A 19322-nucleotide genomic window follows, 5' to 3' on the forward strand; every position below is an offset into this window, starting at 1 on the left:
ACGTCCACCATGAAAAAGTTGACACTGACTCCAAAATGTCCAATAGGGATGAGTTCCACCCTGTCCCAAATTAAAACAAGACACATTCAACACTTCGAAAGAAGCAAACCATGAGTCCATTTTACAGATCAAAAAATACCAAGATAACTTCCAGCAAGGGAGTTCAAGAAGCTTCTCTTCGTCTTGAACCAGAATTCACATCTTTACCCTCCTGAGAAAATGGTGGGGTTTGTTGTTGTTTTGTTTGTTTACCAACTTAAGAAACTTCTAAGTTTTCTTTCTTTTTTTTTTTTTTGTCTTTTTGCCTTTTCTAGGGCCGCTCCCGTGGCACATGTAGATTCCCAGGCTAGGGGTCGAATCGGAGCTGTAGCCTCCGGCCTGCGCCAGAGCCACAGCAACTCGGGATCTGAGCCTCGTCTGCAACCTACACCACAGCTCACGGCAACGCCGGATCCTTAACCCACAGGGCAAGGCCAGGGATCGAACCCGCAATCACATGGTTCCTAGTCGGATTTGTTAACCACTGCGCCACAACGGGAACTCCATGAAACTTTTAAGTTTTCTTTAGAAAATTCCTAGGTTTTGGTTGTGGTGGTAAAAATGTGACACTGTAGTGTCCGTTGGAAAGACCACCTTGCTTTGGCCCTCGTGTCACTTTGGACATCATGTCTCCCAAATGCCGCAGGGAAGTGGTTTCCTGTTTTCTATACAGGTAGAGGTTTCTGCCTATCACTGTAGTGTTTTTCATGTTAAGATTTCAGAGCACTTTGAACTACTGTTGTTACCACCATACTTTTACAAAAAGGAAATTAAAGCATGAAAAGACTCTCTAGCAATTACAGTCACTTTAGAGCAGCAGTTGTGAAAGTGTGGGTAGAGGATCCCTGCAAGTTTCCAAGGCCTTTCAGAAGGTCCTCCAGGTCTTTCCTTTTCCAGCCACATATCTGTACGAGGCAGGATTTTCTTTAGGTACTTTAATCAAAACAAAATATGACAGTGCTGCCAGTGTAGAAGCAGATTGGAGAATCCGGCTGCCTTTTGTTACTGCTGACGTTAAAGAAACTTGCAAAATATAAAACAATGCCATGGGCTTCTCACTGAATTTTCTTTGCTTCCCAAGATATAATTATATCATAAAATGTCAGTTATTTTAATATGTAATAGGCTCCTTATTGTTACTTTAAAATGAAACACTACATAAATTTTAAATTTCTCAGTTTTGATTTCTAATATGATAAATAGCTATAGATATAGCTCACATAAACAAAGCTTTTTAGGGTCCTCAAGTTTTAAAAGGATTTTGATATTAATTTTTTTTTTTGTCGTTGCTGTCTTTTGTCTTTTTTTCTTTTTTTGGGCTAAACCTGCAGCATACGGAGGTTCCCAGGCTAGGGGTCAAATCGGAGCTACAGCTGCCAGCCTACACCACAGCCACAGCAATGCCAGATCCAAGCCATGTCTGTGACCTACACCACAGCTCATGGCAACACTGGATCCTTAACTCACTGAGCAAGGCCAGGGATGGAACCCGTGTCCTCATGGATACTAGTTGGGTTTGTTAACCACTGAGCCATGATGGAAACTCCTTTTGTTTTGTTTTGTTTTGTTTTTTGTTTGATACTAAAATGTTTAAGAACTACTGGGTGAGATAATACAACCCCATTAAAAAAGAAAGTTAAATATCATTATCAAAAATGAATAAGAAAGGAATTCCCTGATGGTCTAGCAGGTTAAGGAACCAACATTTTTACTGCTGTGGTATGGCTTCAATCCCAGGTCTGGGAACTTCCACATGCCACAAAAAAAAAAAAAAAAAAAGAATAAGAGGGATGGATTTGCAATTTATATGAAGAGATTAGTGTTGTAGTTTACAATAGTCAAGACATTATGGAAACAGTCTAAATGTCCACTGATAGAGAAATGGATAAAGAAGATGTGGTAGAGGGAGTTGCTGTTGTGGCTCAGTGGTAACGAACTCAACTAGTATCCATGAGACACAGGTTCAATTCCTGGCCATGATCAGTGGATTAAGAATCCGTGGTTGTGTGAGTGGTGGTGTAGGCTGCAGACAAGGCCTGGATCCCACGTTGTTGTGACTGTGACATAGGCCAGCAGCTGCAGCTCTAATTAGACCTCTGGCGTGAGAACTTCCATATGCCGCAAGTGTGGCCCTAAAAAAAAAAAAAAAAAAAAAAGGAAAAATAAATAAATGAAGAAGATCTGGTACATAAATATAAATGGAATATCACTCAGGCATTAAAAAGAATGAAATAATGCCATTTACAGCAACATGTAATACCATTTACAGCAATATTTACCTAGAGATTATCATACTAGGTGAAGTTAAGTCAGAAAGAGAGATATAGGCATTCCCATTGTGGCTCGGCAGGTTAAGAACCTGACATGGTGTCAGTGAGGATGTGGGTTCGATCCCTGGCCTCACTCAGTCAGTTAAGGATCTGGTGTTGCTACAAGCTGCAGCATAGGTCACAGATGCGACTCTGATCCAGCATTGCTGTGGCTGTGGTATAGGCTGGCTTTGCAGCTCTGATTTGATGCCTAGCCCAGGAGCTTCCATATGCCACAGGTTCAGCCCTTAAAAAGAGAGAGAGAGAGAGAAAGAGGAGAAATGCTATATGATACCACTTAAATACGGAATCTAAAATACAACACAAATTGGAATTCCTGTTTTGGGTCAACAGTAACAAACCCAACTAGTTTCCATGAGGATGCGGGTTCAATCCCTTGCCTTGCTCAGTGGGTTAAGGCTCCAGCCTTTCCATGACCTGTGTCGTAGTTTGTAGGCTCAGCTCGGATCCCACGTTGCTGTGGCTCTGGTGTAGGCCAGCAACAGCTCAGATTCAAACCCTAGTCTGGGAACTTCCATATGCTGCAGGTGCAGCCCTAAAAAGCAAACAAGCAATCAAAAAAAAAAAAACAAAAAACAAAATAAAATACAATGCAAATTAACACATGTAACAAAACGGAAACCAACTCCTACATATAGAGAATAGGATTGTGGTTGCCAAGGGGGAGTGGGAGGGAGAGGGAAGGATTCAGAATTTGGGATTCATGGAGGTAAAGGTTTTTTTTGCTTTTTTAGAGCCTCACCCACGGCATGCGGAGGTTCACAGTCTAGTGGTCTAATGGGAGCTACAGCTGTCAGCCCACACCACAGTCACAGCAACGCAGGATCCGAGCCGAATTCTGCAACCTACACCACAACTCACGGCAACGCCAGATCCTTGATGCGCTGAGCACTGAGCGAGGAGGCCAGGGATCAAACTGGCAACCTCAATGTTCCTAGTCGGATTCATTTCCTGCTGCGCCACGATGGGAACTCCAGCAGAGGTAAACTATTATGTATAGGATGGATAAACAACAAGGTTCTACTGTATAGCACAGGGAACTATACTCAATATCCTCTGATAAACCATAATGAAAAAGAATACAAAAAAGAATATGTGTATGTATAACTGAGTCATTTTGCTGTACAGAAGAAATGAACACAACACTGTAAATCAATTACCCCAATAAATTTTTTTAAATGTTGTATTTAGAGCCCAAAAGAATTCAGAAAGAAAAAGATATTTTCAGTAAGATTAAGAAAAAAATGTTTTAGGCAAAAGATCCATATGCCAGGACCAAAGAACATGGGAAAACAAAATTTAAGCAATGGCCCTCTCCTTTTGAGACTTTTATGGGTATTTCCTTTTGAAGGGGAATTTGGGTGTTTTTGTGCTAGTGAGCTGATAGCAAAATCACCAGGAAGGAAAAAAAGGGAGTGTTGTCAGCAGTGAATGTGTTGATATTTGTAAACCTAAGACTTGTTAGCTACATTTACAGGAGATCTCAGGTGGCTACATGAGTTGATTTTAATTAAATGACAAGTCAGGATACAATTTAAATGTTTAAAAATTGTGAGCTGGTTAAATAAATGAATACATCTTTATGATGACATGTTCATAATATGGCAAGAATATTTCATGACTTGGAAAAATGTGCACAAATCAAGAAGCAGGTTATAAAACAATATTTGGAAAAATAGAAGTGTAGAAGAAAAGATAGGAAGGCTATAAACCAAAAATGTTAATATCCTCTCTGAATGAGGGAACTATGGGTAATTACTATTACCTTTTTTTTAATAGTTTGTTGTATATTCAAAATTTCCCCAAACAATGATAACAGTAACAACAGTACAAACATTTTGTTTTGGCAGAGCTACCTAACATTGTTTTCTTCAGCCAGTCCCAATTTGGAGCTATCTCTGCCCAGATAAACCACACCCATTGACTCCTCCCTTATTTTAATGAATAGCCTCAGGAAGTTGGTCTCTTCCTATCCCTTACAAGGGCCCCATTGCACTCCGGACTGGTTCGGAATTCAACAGCTCCAATGTGTGCTAATTGATTTTATTCTGCGAATTTAGAATTAGGTGGTTTGGATCAGAATAATGAAATCTCCCTGAAATAATGAGTGCAAATTAACGTGATACAGCCCCAGGATTTCCCGTAAGACTCTTCTATTACAGTGACAGGAGTTTTTACAAGTACTTATCATAAATAATTTATTGCCTTCAGTGGCACGCTAGATACCTTGCGTGACTGTTACTATGGGAACATCAATGTCCATATAGAGTTTAATTCTATTCCCAGAAGCTGAAATAAAAGTCGGCGTTATCTTAATGTTACAGATGTGAGGATTTAGGCATTCAAAAGCTAAGTAGCTGGCCCAGATCCAGCAACAAATCAGAGGAAGAAGAGCTGGCGCTAATTTGCTAACACCCAAGCCAGGACACTTGGGCTAGCGATGGAAGCAGGGTACTAAAGCTGGAAGCCTCTTTGAATCATGTAACTGCAAGCTTGGTTTGGCACAGACTCTTCAGTACTAGGATGATACAAGGACTGTTTATGGCAAGCTCAGGGTGGGCACTGAGAATCTTGTTACCTGGAAGCCGTTACCAGAGGAAGAAGAAGATGCAACTCCAAGGCTCTGCATTACCCTTTGGGGTGAAAGCTAGCAAACCCAGGCATTGAGTGTGTGCAGTGACCCTTGCTTTGCCCAAGGAAGAGAAGCCAGGGCCAGCAGGAAGGGAAGGAAATGAATACGTGCATGAAACAGACAGAGTACTGAGAAACATAAGTGAAATGAGGGCTGTCTCACAGTATATAAATGTGGTACAAGGAAGAAGTGCAGAGCATATTTTTTTATATTATAGTTGACTTACAGTGTTGTGCCAATTTCTGCTGTACAGCATAGTGAGACAGTCATACATATATATACATTATTTTTATCATATTATCTTCCATCATGGTCTATCCCAAGAGACTGGATAAAGTTCCCTGTGCTATACAGTAAGACCTCATTGCTTACCCATTCAAAATGTGATAGTTTGCATCTACCAACCCAAAACTCCCTGGCAGAAATTATCCTATCTACAAAACAGAAACAGACTCACAGACATAAAGAGACTTGTAGTTGCGAAGGGGGAGGGCAGAGCATATTTAGATGGAAAGACTAAGAGATTTTTAAGTAGCAAGCATCACAGGGCAGGAGTGACAGCAGGTACCTTCTCTTCTGTCTTCCCCTTTGTCACTGAGCATATTGGTCCTTCTCCATGTCATCTTCTAATCCGCTATTTTTGGTACAGGCAAAAAAAGAGAAGAAAAATCCCAGAAAAGCTAGATAGAGAAGGTCCATATTTTATGTGGAGGTTACAGTCTAGGAAAACAAAGTTAAAGTCAAATGACTTACAAAAGAGGATTCTTTTTTTACCAAAATTGATACAAAAAGTCTATCCTCCCACTATCCACTATTTTTTATATTCCTTAACCCTGCTTAACAATCATAGTACATAATAACATTGTTTTACATAAGTACAAATTATTAATTAAAAAGACTCTAATGGGTACACCCTAAAACTGTTTACTCTGGTCTTGATGACAGAGTTTTAGGTCACTCTAAACCGGGGTCAGCAAATATTTTCTGTAAAGGGCCAGATGGTAAATATTTCAGGCTTTGCAGGCGACACAGGGTCTCTTTAAAAAAATGTAAACATCACTCTTAGTTCAGCGGTACAAAACATAATTTGCTGCATAAAACTACTGAAGCAATTATAAGGGCCATGGGGCAGAGGGGCAGAATGGAGGTCATCCATATCCACTCCATCCTCTGCACGGCTTTGGTCCATCTTGTCACATTGTATGTCCAGCTCCTAGAACAGTGCCCAGCGAAATTAGGCCTAAATCCTTGATTGTTGATTTAGTAAATAACGGCTAGATTCACATGGCTGGAAAGAAGTTGTAATTTGTTGAAAAAAATTTCAAATCTTCCTCCCTTCATCCTTCTTGGGCAAAATTTAAAAAAATAATTTGGCGTTGCTTCTTGTCTACTATGAATCTTAGTGTTGAGAATCTACAGTAAGTAGTGGATTCTCTTACTGGCCAGTAAGTGTCTGATCATAATGAAATGACTGGAGTTCCCGTCGTGGCTCAGCAGAAACGAATCTGACCAGCATCCATGAGGATGCGGGTTCAATCCCTGGCCTCGTTCAGTGAGTTAAGGATCCAGGGTTGCCGTGAGCTGTGGTGTAGGTTGCAGACGTGGCTCAGATCCTGAGTTGCTATGGCTGTGGTGTAGGCTGGCAGCTAAAGCTCTGATTTCATTCCTGGAACTTTCATATCCTGTGGATGCGGCTGTGGTGTAGGCTGGTAGCTATAGCCCTGATTTCACTCCTGGAACCTTCATATGCTGTGGATGCGGCCCTAAAAAGACAAAAAGTAGTAGTAAAATAATAATAATAATAATAATGAAATGTCTAAATATCATGACATACATTCTGTGTATTTGAGCATCTAAATGGAAAACAGTATTTAAAGGGAGTTAAACATGTAACTGTCCTGTTTTCTGTGCAATTATCCTGGAGAGAGGGACATGGGTATTTCCTGGTTGAGTAGAAGGAAACTAACAGTTCCTGAGCCAACTTTGTACTAATGTGCTTAACACGTTGTTTAATATAATCTACATATGGCATTACAAGGTAGAGAATATTACATTTCATCGGTAGAAAACTGAGGCTTGGGGAGATGAATTACTTGTTCAAGTTCCAAAAATTAGTAAGCAACAAACCAAGATTCAAATCCAAGCCTGTCTGTTCCCAAACTTCTTATTTTATATCTGACTATGGTAGAGGATATAATTCTAGCTTTATTAATAATTCGCCTTGCCATGTTTGATATGATCACTCCATTCATTAAACACAAATATAAACAGCTACCCACCTCTCAGGGAGTTGAAAGAACTCATGAGCGTTACAAAATACAGCACATAATAGCAGCTTGCCCTCAATAAATATTTGCTGAATTTGAATTTTGTTGAACATCTGAATTGGCTGACACTGATGAGAAAGGAGAGAAAGTATGTGTGGGAAATGCCTAATTTATCCCCCCCCCCTCCCGAAAGGGAGAAGAGAAAGAACTATGAAATGCAATTAAATGGTTGTGTAGTTGAGGATATAAATTCATCCCAACCGGCTACAGAGCAGGATTCAGAGAACAGAAGTTGGGTTTCAAGGAGAACTAACATAAACATTATGTCAATGATTTTCAAAAAAATTTTATTTTTGCTTTTGTTAGCGACAGAGCCTTTCTTCAGAAACTTTATTTTAAATCCTAGTATAGAAAACAAATACAGAGCTATTCTTAATCCTGGTTTCTGATTTCCATGGTGTACCCTAAGAAACTGTTATGGAAGCCCTCAGCCTAGTTCAGGACACGGTTTGAAACTTCCTGTGCTTATATCTGCCTCTTTCTTCAACACCCAATCAACCACAGTATATGTATTTAATGAAGGGGGCTATTCTCTCTCCCACAACAACAGCTTATATACCTACTCTGTAGAGTGTTTTTCGGATGATGGTTGTCACGCTCAGAGGTTGAGATGACTTTAGGCATGGTTGGATTCAGGCTCTAAACTGTGGAGTCAGGAATACCTATCTCTACATTTTTCTATATTAAACCCTCTATGAAGACTCCATTCTCAAACAGGCTCTCTCCACCTGTAACAGAGATATCCCACAGTGGTTGCTCACTTAGATCATCCTGAGTCTCTACAACCTCAGGAGGAAGTGACTCTTGCTTAATAGCACAATCCCCCTTAAAGGACTTGATTGACTCACCACCAGTCATGTGCTCGTTCTGATTTAATGACTATGGTTAGAGTCATTCAGAATATGGTTGCCCAGGCCTGGTTCGTCGTCCCATCCTTGGCGCCAGGGGGAAGCCAGTCCTACCAGAACACATGGATCAAGAGTGATGGGCATGAAAGATGATGCCCAAAGTGATGCTGAGCATGGAAGAACCCACATTTGTTCTAGTGCTCAGATAAGATCATGATGCGCCCAAGACAAGGAGGTCTAAAGACCAGGGTGACTGAAGTGATGATGTAAGAAAAAGGTAGAAGTAGGAGTTCCCATTGTAGCTCAGAGGGTTAAGAACCCAATTAGCATCCATGAGGATGAATTTGATCCCTGGCCTCACTCAGTGGGTCAAGGATCCGGTATTGCCACAAGCTTCAGCGTAGGTTGAAAATGTGGCTTGGATCCATTGTCATGGCTGTTGCATAGACTGAAGAAGCTGCAACTCCGATTCAACCCCTAGCCTGGGAACTTCCATATGCTGCATGTGCACCCCTGAAAGAGAGAGAGAGAGAGAGAGAGAGAGAAGGAAGGAAGCAAGGAAGGAAGGAAGGAAAGAAAGAAAGAAAGGAGGGAGGGAGGGAAGGAAGGAAGGAAGGAAGAAAGAAAGGAAAAAAGGCAGAAGTAGGAGTCAGGAACAAAAAGGAAGCAAAAAAGATGGAAGCGTCCTATTGGTAGTGTGGACTCATGCTTCCGCAAGGAGAAAGAAAAGACTTTTAGTCCCTGGAGGAAAGGCAAATGGATCATGAAGCCATCCAAAGAACTATCTGTCATCAGGAGAAGATGAAAAGTAAGCAACAAGGGCCTGCAGGAGGATTTTGTGTGGGAACTCAGAATGTAAACTCACTGGGGAAGACTTCAAGAGACATTTCAGTTGCCAAGGGTGAAAGAGCAGAAAGAGCAAGACTTGAGCCTAAGGAGTAGAGCAATTTCTTATTTATTTTGGACACAGTATCTAGAGAGAAAGAGTTAGAGCTGTTGGCTGGACACAAATAGCACTAAGATAAAGACCATTTCCAGGGTTGTATAGCATCATGGTTAGATGCTCACCCTCTGGAATCAAATAGATGTAGGTTTTGGGGGATTTTTTTTGTGTGTGTGTGTGTATCTTTTGTCTTTCTAGGGCCACACCTGTAGCTTGTGGATGTTCCCAGGCTAGGGGTCTAATCAGAGCTGTTGCTGCCAGCCTACATCACAACCATAGCAACGCCAGATCTGAGCCACATCTATGACCTACGCCATAGCTCAGAGCAATGCTGGATCCTTCACCCACTGGGCGAGGCTGGGGATCAAACCCGCAACCTCATGGTTCCTAGTCAGATTCGTTTCCACTGCACCATGATGGGAACTCCAGATATAGGTTTAAATACTGACGTCTCCATTCATTGGTGATGTGACCTTGACAAGTTACTTGTTCTCCCTGTACCATGGCTTCCTCTTCTGGAGAATGGGGATGATAATTGTTTCTAGTTTGTGGGCTTTATTTATATATATATATATATATATATATATATTTATATATATTATATGTTTATATATATTATATATTTATATATTATATATAATATGTTTATATATAATATATATTATATATATGCATATATTTTATATATACTTTTTTTTTTCCTTTTTATAGCCTCACCTGAGGCACATGGACGTTCCCAGGCCAGGGGTCAAATCGGAGCCGCAGCTGCAGTCCACACAACAGTCACAGCAAAGCCAGATCCGAACCGTGTATGTGACCTATGCCACAGCTTGTGGCAATGCTAGATCCTTAACCCACTGAGCAAGGCCAGAGATTGAACCCACATCCTCACAGACAGTATGCCGGGTTCTTAACCTGCTGAGCCACAATGGGAACTCCTTGGGCTGCTGTAATTTAGGATTAACATAGATAACATTTGCAAAGGACTGTGTACAGTGCCCAGCACATAATAAGTGTACATAAATGTTGGTGTTAGTATGATTTAGAAATACAATGGTTGATAGAAACAATGTAGATATTGTATAAATGATATTAAAATATGTAACCTAAATCAACTGAGTGAAAAACTGCATTACCTCAGAGGAAAAAAAAAAGTCAGATAGGCAGAGAAGAATATATCAGAATACCTGAATGTTTCACTTGAAATAGAAATAACTTGTGGCATTTTTTTTTCATTTATTCTTCATTCATTCATTCAAGAACTTTCTGTTAAAAGCCATTAAGTGCCAGGCACTGCATACAAGATTCTAGAGAGAAAAGGGAGATAAAACTCCCAGCCTCACAATCTAGGAGAAAGGGGGCAAAAAAAATAATTTTTATCATTTATTCTAACAAATAGAACAGTGGGATGAGAACTACCTTCACAGAAGTTTGTGCAGAGTGTGTGATGGAAACAGAGCAGTGAACAGCTGATTCTGCCTGAATATTCTAAGATTTCAGAGGGCATTTGAATACAATCTGCTTCATACTTGCAGGTTAGAGGGAAAGAGGAGTTCAATAATATATAATCTTAGAAGGTCACACCTATTTATTTATTTAATTTGGTCTTTTTTTAGGGCCCCATCCATGGCATATGGAGGTTCCCAGGCTGGGGGTCAAATCAGAGCTGCAGCCGCCAGCCTACACCACAGCCACATCCACGCGGATTCCAAGCCTCGTCTTTGAACTACACCGTATCTCATAGCAATGCTGGATCCTTAACCCACTGAGTGAGGCCAGGGAATTGAACCCGAGTCCCATGGATACTAGTTGGGTTTGTTATAGCTGAGCCTCCAGATGGTCACATCTAGAAACAAAACTGTCAAATGTTGATATTTATTGAAGCTAGGTGATAGAGATTCTATTATTCTCTCTGTTTTTCTGTATCTTTGAAAATTTGAATTTTTGAAATGGCAAATGAAACTAAAACTTTTTTGAAATGGCAAAGGAAACCTAATTTCTCAGAGCCAGAAAGGAGTGAGGCAAAGAAGCCCTTGGCAGCAGCTGTAACTAGGAATGCACAGAGGTTTAAACAAAAGGAAAAAATAGTGCCTCACTTAATATGGATGGAAGAGTAAATAGAAGAAAGTAAGGGGAAGAGGCTTGAGAAAGACCACTCAGGGCAATGAGAGCAAGGGGAAAGGAATAGAAATGGAAAGACAAATGAGAGCAAAAAAGGGGAAATGTAATAAGAACCAGAGGAGTTCCCATCGTGGCTCAGTGGTTAACGAATCCGACTAGGAACCATGAGGTGGTGGGTTCGATCCCTGGTCTTGCTCAGTGGGCTAAGGGTCCGGTGTTACCGTGAGCTGTGGTGTAGGTCGCAGACGCAGCTCGGATCCCATGTTACTGTGGCTGTGGTGTAGGCCGGCGGCTACAACTCCGATTCAACCCCTAGCCTGGCTGCTGGAGTGGCCCAACAAATGGCAAAAAGACCAAAAAAAAAAAAAAAAAAAGAACCAGATATTATGAACACCCACTCAAAAAAAAAAAAAATGGAAGGAAAGAAACAAAGAAAAGAGTAAGTATGATCAAAGAAGACTTAGATGAAAACATGATGGTGAAGCTGAGAGACAAACGTTGCGGCACAAGTGTTGCTGGAAATTTGCCCTCTGTCCACCAGTGCTGAATAGAAATGCAGAGACAGAGTTTTGAGTGAAGAAGAAGAATTTAAAAAAATAGCTTTATTGCTTTGCCAGGTTAAGGACACCACAGCAGGTTAATGCTTAAAGATTGTCTGCCTTTGGGATGGAAAAGGAAAGGGTTTTATAGTTTGGGAGTGGAAAATAGGGCCACAGATAAGGAACAGGGCAGATCCAAGCTTCTGTTCTTCTTTCAAGTTGGTGTTTAGTGGCCCTGGGACTGGTTCTGGTGGTCCTCTTTCTTTATGGAATGAAGACTGCTTCTCAGCATCTTTCATCTGGTGGTGGGTTTAGTTCTTCAGAAGAATTCAAAGATATTGTTATGTGTATCCCTTGAGGAGGAACCAGGACCCTGCCCCAAGGCTGCACTATTGTTTCTTGACTGCTCCTCCCTGGTCTCTGCATCCCTTCCCTTCTCTGATTAGCAACTGTTTGAACCTATGCTTTGGAACTCAGGGAAGACCATGGAGGCTGAAATTTATTCCCTAAAAACAAGAAATGGGGGACACAGAAAGCCTTGTACTCAGGAGCCCCACAGGGCCCTGCTCAGTTTTATAACCAAAAAAAATACTGCCCAGGATGAAAAGAGATTAAGACTCCAATGAGGCTCCAAATGAGGAAGAGGGAAAGAGAAAACAGAAAGATGCTCCATGAGGAAACCCAGTACAGAGGGAGAGTAAAAGTCAGCTCTACAGCAGGATGTTGATTCAAGGTGTTACAGTTTTGAAAATTGAGATTTTCAAATTGAGGTAACGACTAACTTTTGGGAAGATCCACATATATACCTCCACAAATTCATTCTTTCCTTCCTTCATTCATTTCAACAAGTAATTATTAATCTTGTTCTCTGGCAATAAACCAGAAACTAAGATGGACGTATAAATCATAGTGCCTTGAATCTAGCAACAGAGACAAACAGCTAAACAAGTAATTATGATAGAGTGTGGTGGTTCCAAGACAGGTGAGTGGCAGGACCTGGCAGGTCCTCACAGGGCTGCCTTTCTTTCCATTTAGGGTGTTCCCCCAATCCAGCGGCTGACCCTTGGGCTTTGTAGATGCAGAAACCTGATCTTCTCCCAAGCCAACATCCATCTCTTGGGGATGGACTCAGGCTTAGCCAAGTTCACAAAGACATGACTGAAACCTAAGCACCTCTGACTCGAACTCAGCCCAAACCCAGATTGGGACTTGAACCCATGTGGGTTTTTGTTTTTAACTAGAATCACTCACCTGGTGTACGGACTTACTGAGCCTCAGGTTCTTTGTGTCTCAGTGCAGAAGGAATTCAATGAGAAACAAAGGCAAGAAATAGATTTATTAAGATAGGATGCTCATGGGAGATGCAAGTGGGCAGGCAGGGAGACTCTGCCCCCAGAATTAGGCAGACTACATTTTTATAACCCAAGGAAAGTGGGGAGGGGGAAAAGACCACCTTCTCCCTCATTCTTCGAGTAGACATCAGGGTTACTTCACTAGCTCCTCCTTCACATCGGTAAAAGAGTATTGACCCTATGAGGGCAAACTAGGACTGTCATGGTGCTTATTCAAATCAGCAGAAGAGTGGTAATATATGCTAAAATATGTTGAATCATCTCAGGTTTCCATATGATGAGTGTCTCCTATTTTAGAATGTCATCTTTCCCTTAAATTCCTGTCTTTGGTTTTAAGGATCATTATCTTGCTGAACTTGAATGCAAGCCTCATTTTATTTTTCACTTAATGATCTGAGGCATATCTCATGCTTTTATTTATGGTTTTATAGTTAAGCAAGTCTGCTTCATTCCAAGACATTCTGATAGCTTTCTTGAGTGATTATTAACTTGCAGTGATCTCCCAAAGTTCCCTAGGCTTCCCTCTCTATCTATGGTCTCCTACTGGGACTTTTACAACTGCCTGTGTAACTATCCTACTCCATCCCTGTCATAACCACCAGAAGGCCAATTGATTGATGGATAGTAAGAGAAATGAATATGAAAGACTTGGAGATTTGTAGTCTCTGATGAGCACATTCTTTCATGGGAGATTAATGAGACAGGAAGGGGGGGGGGCAGGGACAACCTTTAAAAGAAGGAGGAGGGGAACACAGACCTTGAGGGAAACTGAGTATAACAAAAACTGGTTAGAACCAACGAAGCCCATGATGGTGAAAGATCTGACTTCCAGTAGACCTTGAGCCCCACTATAGACCCATTGCAATACTTCAGCTAAATGACACACCCACCAGCAAAAGGACAGTTCCAAGTCTGACCATAAAAGACTGCAAAATGGGCAGTGGCCCAGTTGCTGAAAATTCCCCACCTCTTCTCCAAAATAGTTGGAATAATTCTCCCACTTGTTAGTGTATAATTACCCAGCCCATCAAAATGAACAACCCCATACCCCAGGGTCCTCTCACCTTCTGAGATGGCCCACATTCCATCCATGGAGTGTATCATCTCCCTGAAAAATCCACTTTCACTCTACTTGAGCTCTCACTTGAATTCTTTCCTGCACGAAGCCAAGGACCCTCACTTGGTGGCCCATCTCAGGGAGTCGCCCAAGAACTAGGATGTGCCCATCCGCTCACTTCCCTGTCTCCCACAGCATTAGCATCAAGAGATTGCTAAAGAGAATGGATCACAGCAAAGGAGCGTGAGATGGATGCCCTTAGTGCCCAGTGCCGTGGAGCTGTGATACTGGTGCTTTCATCTGCCCTCACCAGTCATCTGCCTCACAGAAGATACTGGTGTTCATGGGTCAGGGCACCATCTCTCTGCCCACTGCTGGAGAAGCTGTCATATTCTATCTTTCTCTATATCCTTCTACTGACACATTCATTCTCTTGACACAATACAATACAATTAACTAAATATAATTTTCTTAGACATAATCATCATTCAATCTTGCCCCCCTAAAGTGATCCAGATTACCCAGATTATATTTGGGCACTAGCAATCTGTTGGGTCCTCTCTATATAAGTGTGGTTTTATCTGTAATGTTTTCATTACTCCTATGTTCATGTTCAAAGTATAATTTTAACCCCGTTTAGGGGTGTGCTGCCTATTTTCCATTTATTAGGTCTACTCTCTAGCCAGAGAAGGCTGGGCTTTACCAATAAATGGGACATTGAAGATCAGAAAGAAGAAGGAAATCAGGCTGGGATTATTTCTCCTCCTTCTCCCCTTTTGGTGTCAGGACAGTAACAGTTCCCTGGTGTTTCTAGTCCTAGGACTGTGCACTGTCCCTTGTTGGTTTCCCTAAATTCTGTCCATACCATTGTAAAGTTTCTTTGTTAAATTCTCCTCAATTATCTCCTTTGGGCAGGGCATCCCTTTCCTGCAGGTTGATGTTGACTTTAAACCCATATATTACCAATGGGAGGTAAAGGTAAGCAAGACGAGAGGAGTCCCCTTGTGCCACAGTAGGTGAACAGTCCAGCGTTGTCACTGCAGCAGCTTAGGTTGCTGCTGTAGCATGGGTTCCATCCCTGGCCTGGGACTTCCATGTGCCACTGGTTCAGCTGTACAAAGGGAAAAAAAAAAATTCTCCTTTTAAGAGATAGAGCTAGATTCCTCTCTTCTTGAGTGTAGGCTGGATTTACTAACTTGCTTCCAATGAACAGAATATGGTAAAAGAGATAGTGTTTCACTTCCAAATCAAGGTCACATGCAAGAAAATGTGACTGATGCCTTGCACTCACCCTAGGACATTTTCTCTGGGGCAAGCCAGCTGCCACATTGTATGGAAACTCACGTACCCCATGGAGAGTAACTAGCACCAACAGCGCATAGCCCTCTGAGTGCACCATCTTGGAAGCAGACTCTCCAGCTCCCACACAGCCTTCAGATGACTGCAGCCCTAGATAACAACTCGAGTTCCATCCAGAGCAGGAACCATCCCTCTGAGCTTCTCCTGAATTCCAAACCCACATAAATTATGAGATAATATTTGTTGTTTTAAACTGCTAAGGTTAAGGGTGGTTTGTTACGTAGCAATAGTCAATTAATAGAGTAGAGAAGGGGAAGGAAGGCAGAGAAAAGAGAAAGAGTAATCAGAAAAAAATGCTGCTTATAAAACACTCTTGCACAGCACAGACAAAAAAAATGTTCAGAGAACAACTAAAAACCACAGACGCCTGATGGGTTAGGGAGGTGCCAAATCAACATATTTGGAACACAAAATGTTACGGTTTCTATAGAATATATGAAAAAAAATGGTTTACAATTTAAAAATTTGCAAAGTGCCATTCTGATCAGATTGATCAGATCATGGTCTGTACAAGTCCAATATTCTATTTATTACGGTGGGACAGGATTTCGTGGGAGCATATGATTACCCTCTATGGCGCTCATCACTGAAGTCGAGAGACTATGCTCATTATTTCTGATTTCACTCACATACATAATACACACACATACGTATATACATTGAGAGAGAGACTTTAAAAAATATATACTGAGTTCCCTGTCATTTTTTCTTCCTTAAAACTGCCTCCAAGATCCAAGAGTTACTCTTTCCATCTAAAATCCTTGTGACAGTATTTGTGGAAAGATCTGGAAGGCTAGGGGTAAAGGAAGTTCTGCTAGTTCAATAGTAATAGTTGGAGAGGGGGAGTTCCTGTTGTAGCTCAGCGAGTTAAGGACACGACATTGTCTCTGTGGGTATGAGGGTTTGATCCCTGGCCTCGTTCAGTGGGTTAAGGGTCCGGCATTGCCGTAAGCTGTGGCGTAGTTCACAGAATTAGCTCGGATCCAGTGTTGCCATGGCTGTGGGGTAGGCCTCAACTGCAGCTCCAATTTGACCCCTAAACTGGCAACTTCCATATGCCACAGTTGCAGCCTTAAAAAGAAAAAAAAAAAAAGAAAAGAAAAGAAAGAAAAAAAAAATATATATATATATTTGGAGAGGGGATGGCTATCAGTGATTAGTAAGCCTCCATAAAATAACTAAAACTACAGTCATTACCCTTCTTAGCAAAAGATTTGATCTCAGTGAAAATTAGTTGATCAACTTGCCAATTAATTCTATGGTTTGAAAATAAATAAATAAATAAATAGAATTATTTTAAAAGGGAGGGAGTTCCCATTGTGGCTCAGTGGAAACTAGCCCAACTAGTATCCATGAGGATGTGGGTTCAATCCCTGGCCTAATTCAGTGGGTTTAAGGATCTGGCATTGCTATGAGCTGTGGTATAGGTCAGATGCGGCTCAGATCCTGCGTTGTTGCAGCTGTGGTGTAGGCTGGTGGCTACGGCTCTGATTCAGCCATTGGCCAGGGAATTTACATGTGCCACAGATGCGACCCTATAAAGCAAAAAATAAAATAAAATAAAATATATTTGGGGCCTTTGTGAAAGGTACAAGACCATCTTGCTAAGTATAAATGCCTCCCTATGAACCTCTCTCATTGTGGCTTTAAGTTACATTTAATACAGGATGAGGGGGCCCTCTGAACTTTCTTTTTTTTTGTCTTTTTGCCTTTTCTAGGGCCGCTCCCGAGGCATATGGAGGTTCCCAGGCTAGGGGTTGAATCGGAGCTGTAGCCGCCAGCCTACACCAGGGCCACAGCAATGAGGGATCCAAGCCACGTCTGCAGCCTACACCACAGCTCACAGCAACGCCAGATCCTTAACCCACTGAGCAAGGACAGGGATCGAACCTGCAACCTCATGGTTCCTAGTCGGATTCGTTAACCTCTGAGCCACGACAGGAACTCCTCTGAACTTTCTGCTGATTCTGATGCTTGTGGATGTTGCTCATCCCTAAGTGCGGATTATTTCTTTTCTAGTCTTTGTTTTCTTTTTTTTTTTTTTTTTTTTTTGCTATTTCTAGGGCCGCTTCCGCAGCATATGGAGGTTCCCAGGCTAGGGGTCGAATCGGAGCTGTAGCCACCGGCCTGCGCCAGAGCCACAGCAACGCGGGATCCGAGCCACGTCTGCAACCTACACCACAGCTCACGGCAACGCCGGATCGTTAACCCACTGAGCAAGGCCAGGGATCGAACCCGCAACCTCATGGTTCCTAGTCGGATTCGTTAACCACTGCTCCACGACGGGAACTCCTCTAGTCTTTGATTTCTTTGCATTCAGCTTTCATTTTTCAGTCTCAACCATGGATCAACATCAGAGAAGAAAAGCAAAACTCAAGAAGAATAGATACCATAAAAAGCAAAGTGGAATTTTTTTCAAACAGTGTCTTCTGAAAGATAATAACTCGTTCCCACACAAGCAAGGACTCGTAATAAGAGAGTAGCTGCGCTTTATGCTTAGAATCAGAAGAGTGGCTGAGTAAAATGCCTGGCCTAGCTGATGTAAGATTGGTGAGTGGTGTCAGATTGTGAGACAGAGATGGGAGGAGAAGGAAGAAGACAGAGGGAAGTGGGGGGGGGGGGTGCTGCTGCATGGCACCAGGGAGGCAGCCAAAGGAGTGTGAATGAATCCAGAAGGGGAAACCACTAACATTAAAGAAAAACTGAAGCGTTCCTGTTGTGGCTCAGCAGGTTAAGAACCCAACCACCATCCATGAGGATGGAGGTTTAATCCCTGGCCCTGCTCAGTGGGTCAAGGATCCAGTGTTGCTGCAAGCTGCAGTGTAGGTCACAGGTGTGGCTTGGATCCATGGGTGTGACTGTGGCAAAGGCTGGCACCTGTAGTTCTGATTGGATCCTTAGCCCAGGAACTTCCATATGCCACAGGCTCAGGCCCTTACCAAATGAAAAGAAGAAGAAATGAGCAAGCAAGTTTGGGAAAGGTGAAAGACGCTACTGACTCAAGCTAAGTTTTACTGAGAGACAGATGACTATAAGTCAGATGGAGAAGAAAATGGTCCTTGTTTCTATAGAAAGATGGATAAATAAGAAAGTAGTAAGTAAATAAATATCAGTAAAAAGAGAAGATGAATACAGTAGGAGAGCCTACCTCATGGGGTTCTTTTTGTTTTTTTTTGTTTTTTCCCTCCAGGGAAAAGAGAAGGCTGCAATAACTTGTGAGTGACAGCGAGACTCCTAGGGAGTGATTAATGTCCTGCAGTCCAGCCCTGAAAAGACAGCCTCTTAGGATTATGCAAGTATTAGGGGATGAAACAGAACTCCTTCTAATGCTCTGGGATTGTACTGTTTATTTTCCTAATGGGAGACTGTATTTTCAGTGGCAGAGGCAAACGTCTGAGCGTTAGAAAGCATAATAAAGTTCAGGAGGAAAAGGAGAGTTCCTGGAACAGACTGGCTCACCACTGCATTTGCTAATAATTCCCCTACTGTTAAAACAAGCCTTTGGCAGATGGATTTGCTTTGCTTCTGGAGAAAAGGGAAATAAAAAAAAAATCCATGACACCAGAGCTTTTGACTCTTTCATTTAAGGAAGCTAACAAAAGGATAGCGGTAATTAGGGGCTCGGTATGCTTGTATTCAGATTAAATTTGTTTCATAATTTCACTGCACAAACTAGTAGTAGCAAGTGAAAGAATAACACCTCATGCCTAAAATTATGCTACCAAAAAAAAGATGATGGACTAGACTTTCCAGTATCTTAAAATCAATAACAGAA

At 41.8% G+C, this 19322-nt stretch overlaps 1 long non-coding RNA gene across 1 annotated transcript in view; it reads left to right on the forward strand.

Annotated features, from left to right (window-relative positions):
• Positions 1-19087, forward strand: part of LOC110255501 (uncharacterized) — a 44839-nt gene extending 25752 nt beyond the window's left edge. The window contains exon 3 of the long non-coding RNA XR_014816124.1: positions 18738-19087. This is a non-coding gene — a long non-coding RNA (uncharacterized LOC110255501). The remainder of the gene's footprint in view (positions 1-18737) is intronic.
• The last annotated feature ends 235 nt before the right edge of the window (positions 19088-19322 follow it).

The sequence above is a fragment of the Sus scrofa genome, chromosome 9 (genome assembly GCF_054392235.1).
Source record: "Sus scrofa isolate SSC_HxYL_T2T_F1_AM1 chromosome 9, Sscrofa_HxYL_maternal_Yorkshire_Landrace_v2.0, whole genome shotgun sequence".
NCBI lineage: Eukaryota > Metazoa > Chordata > Mammalia > Artiodactyla > Suidae > Sus > Sus scrofa.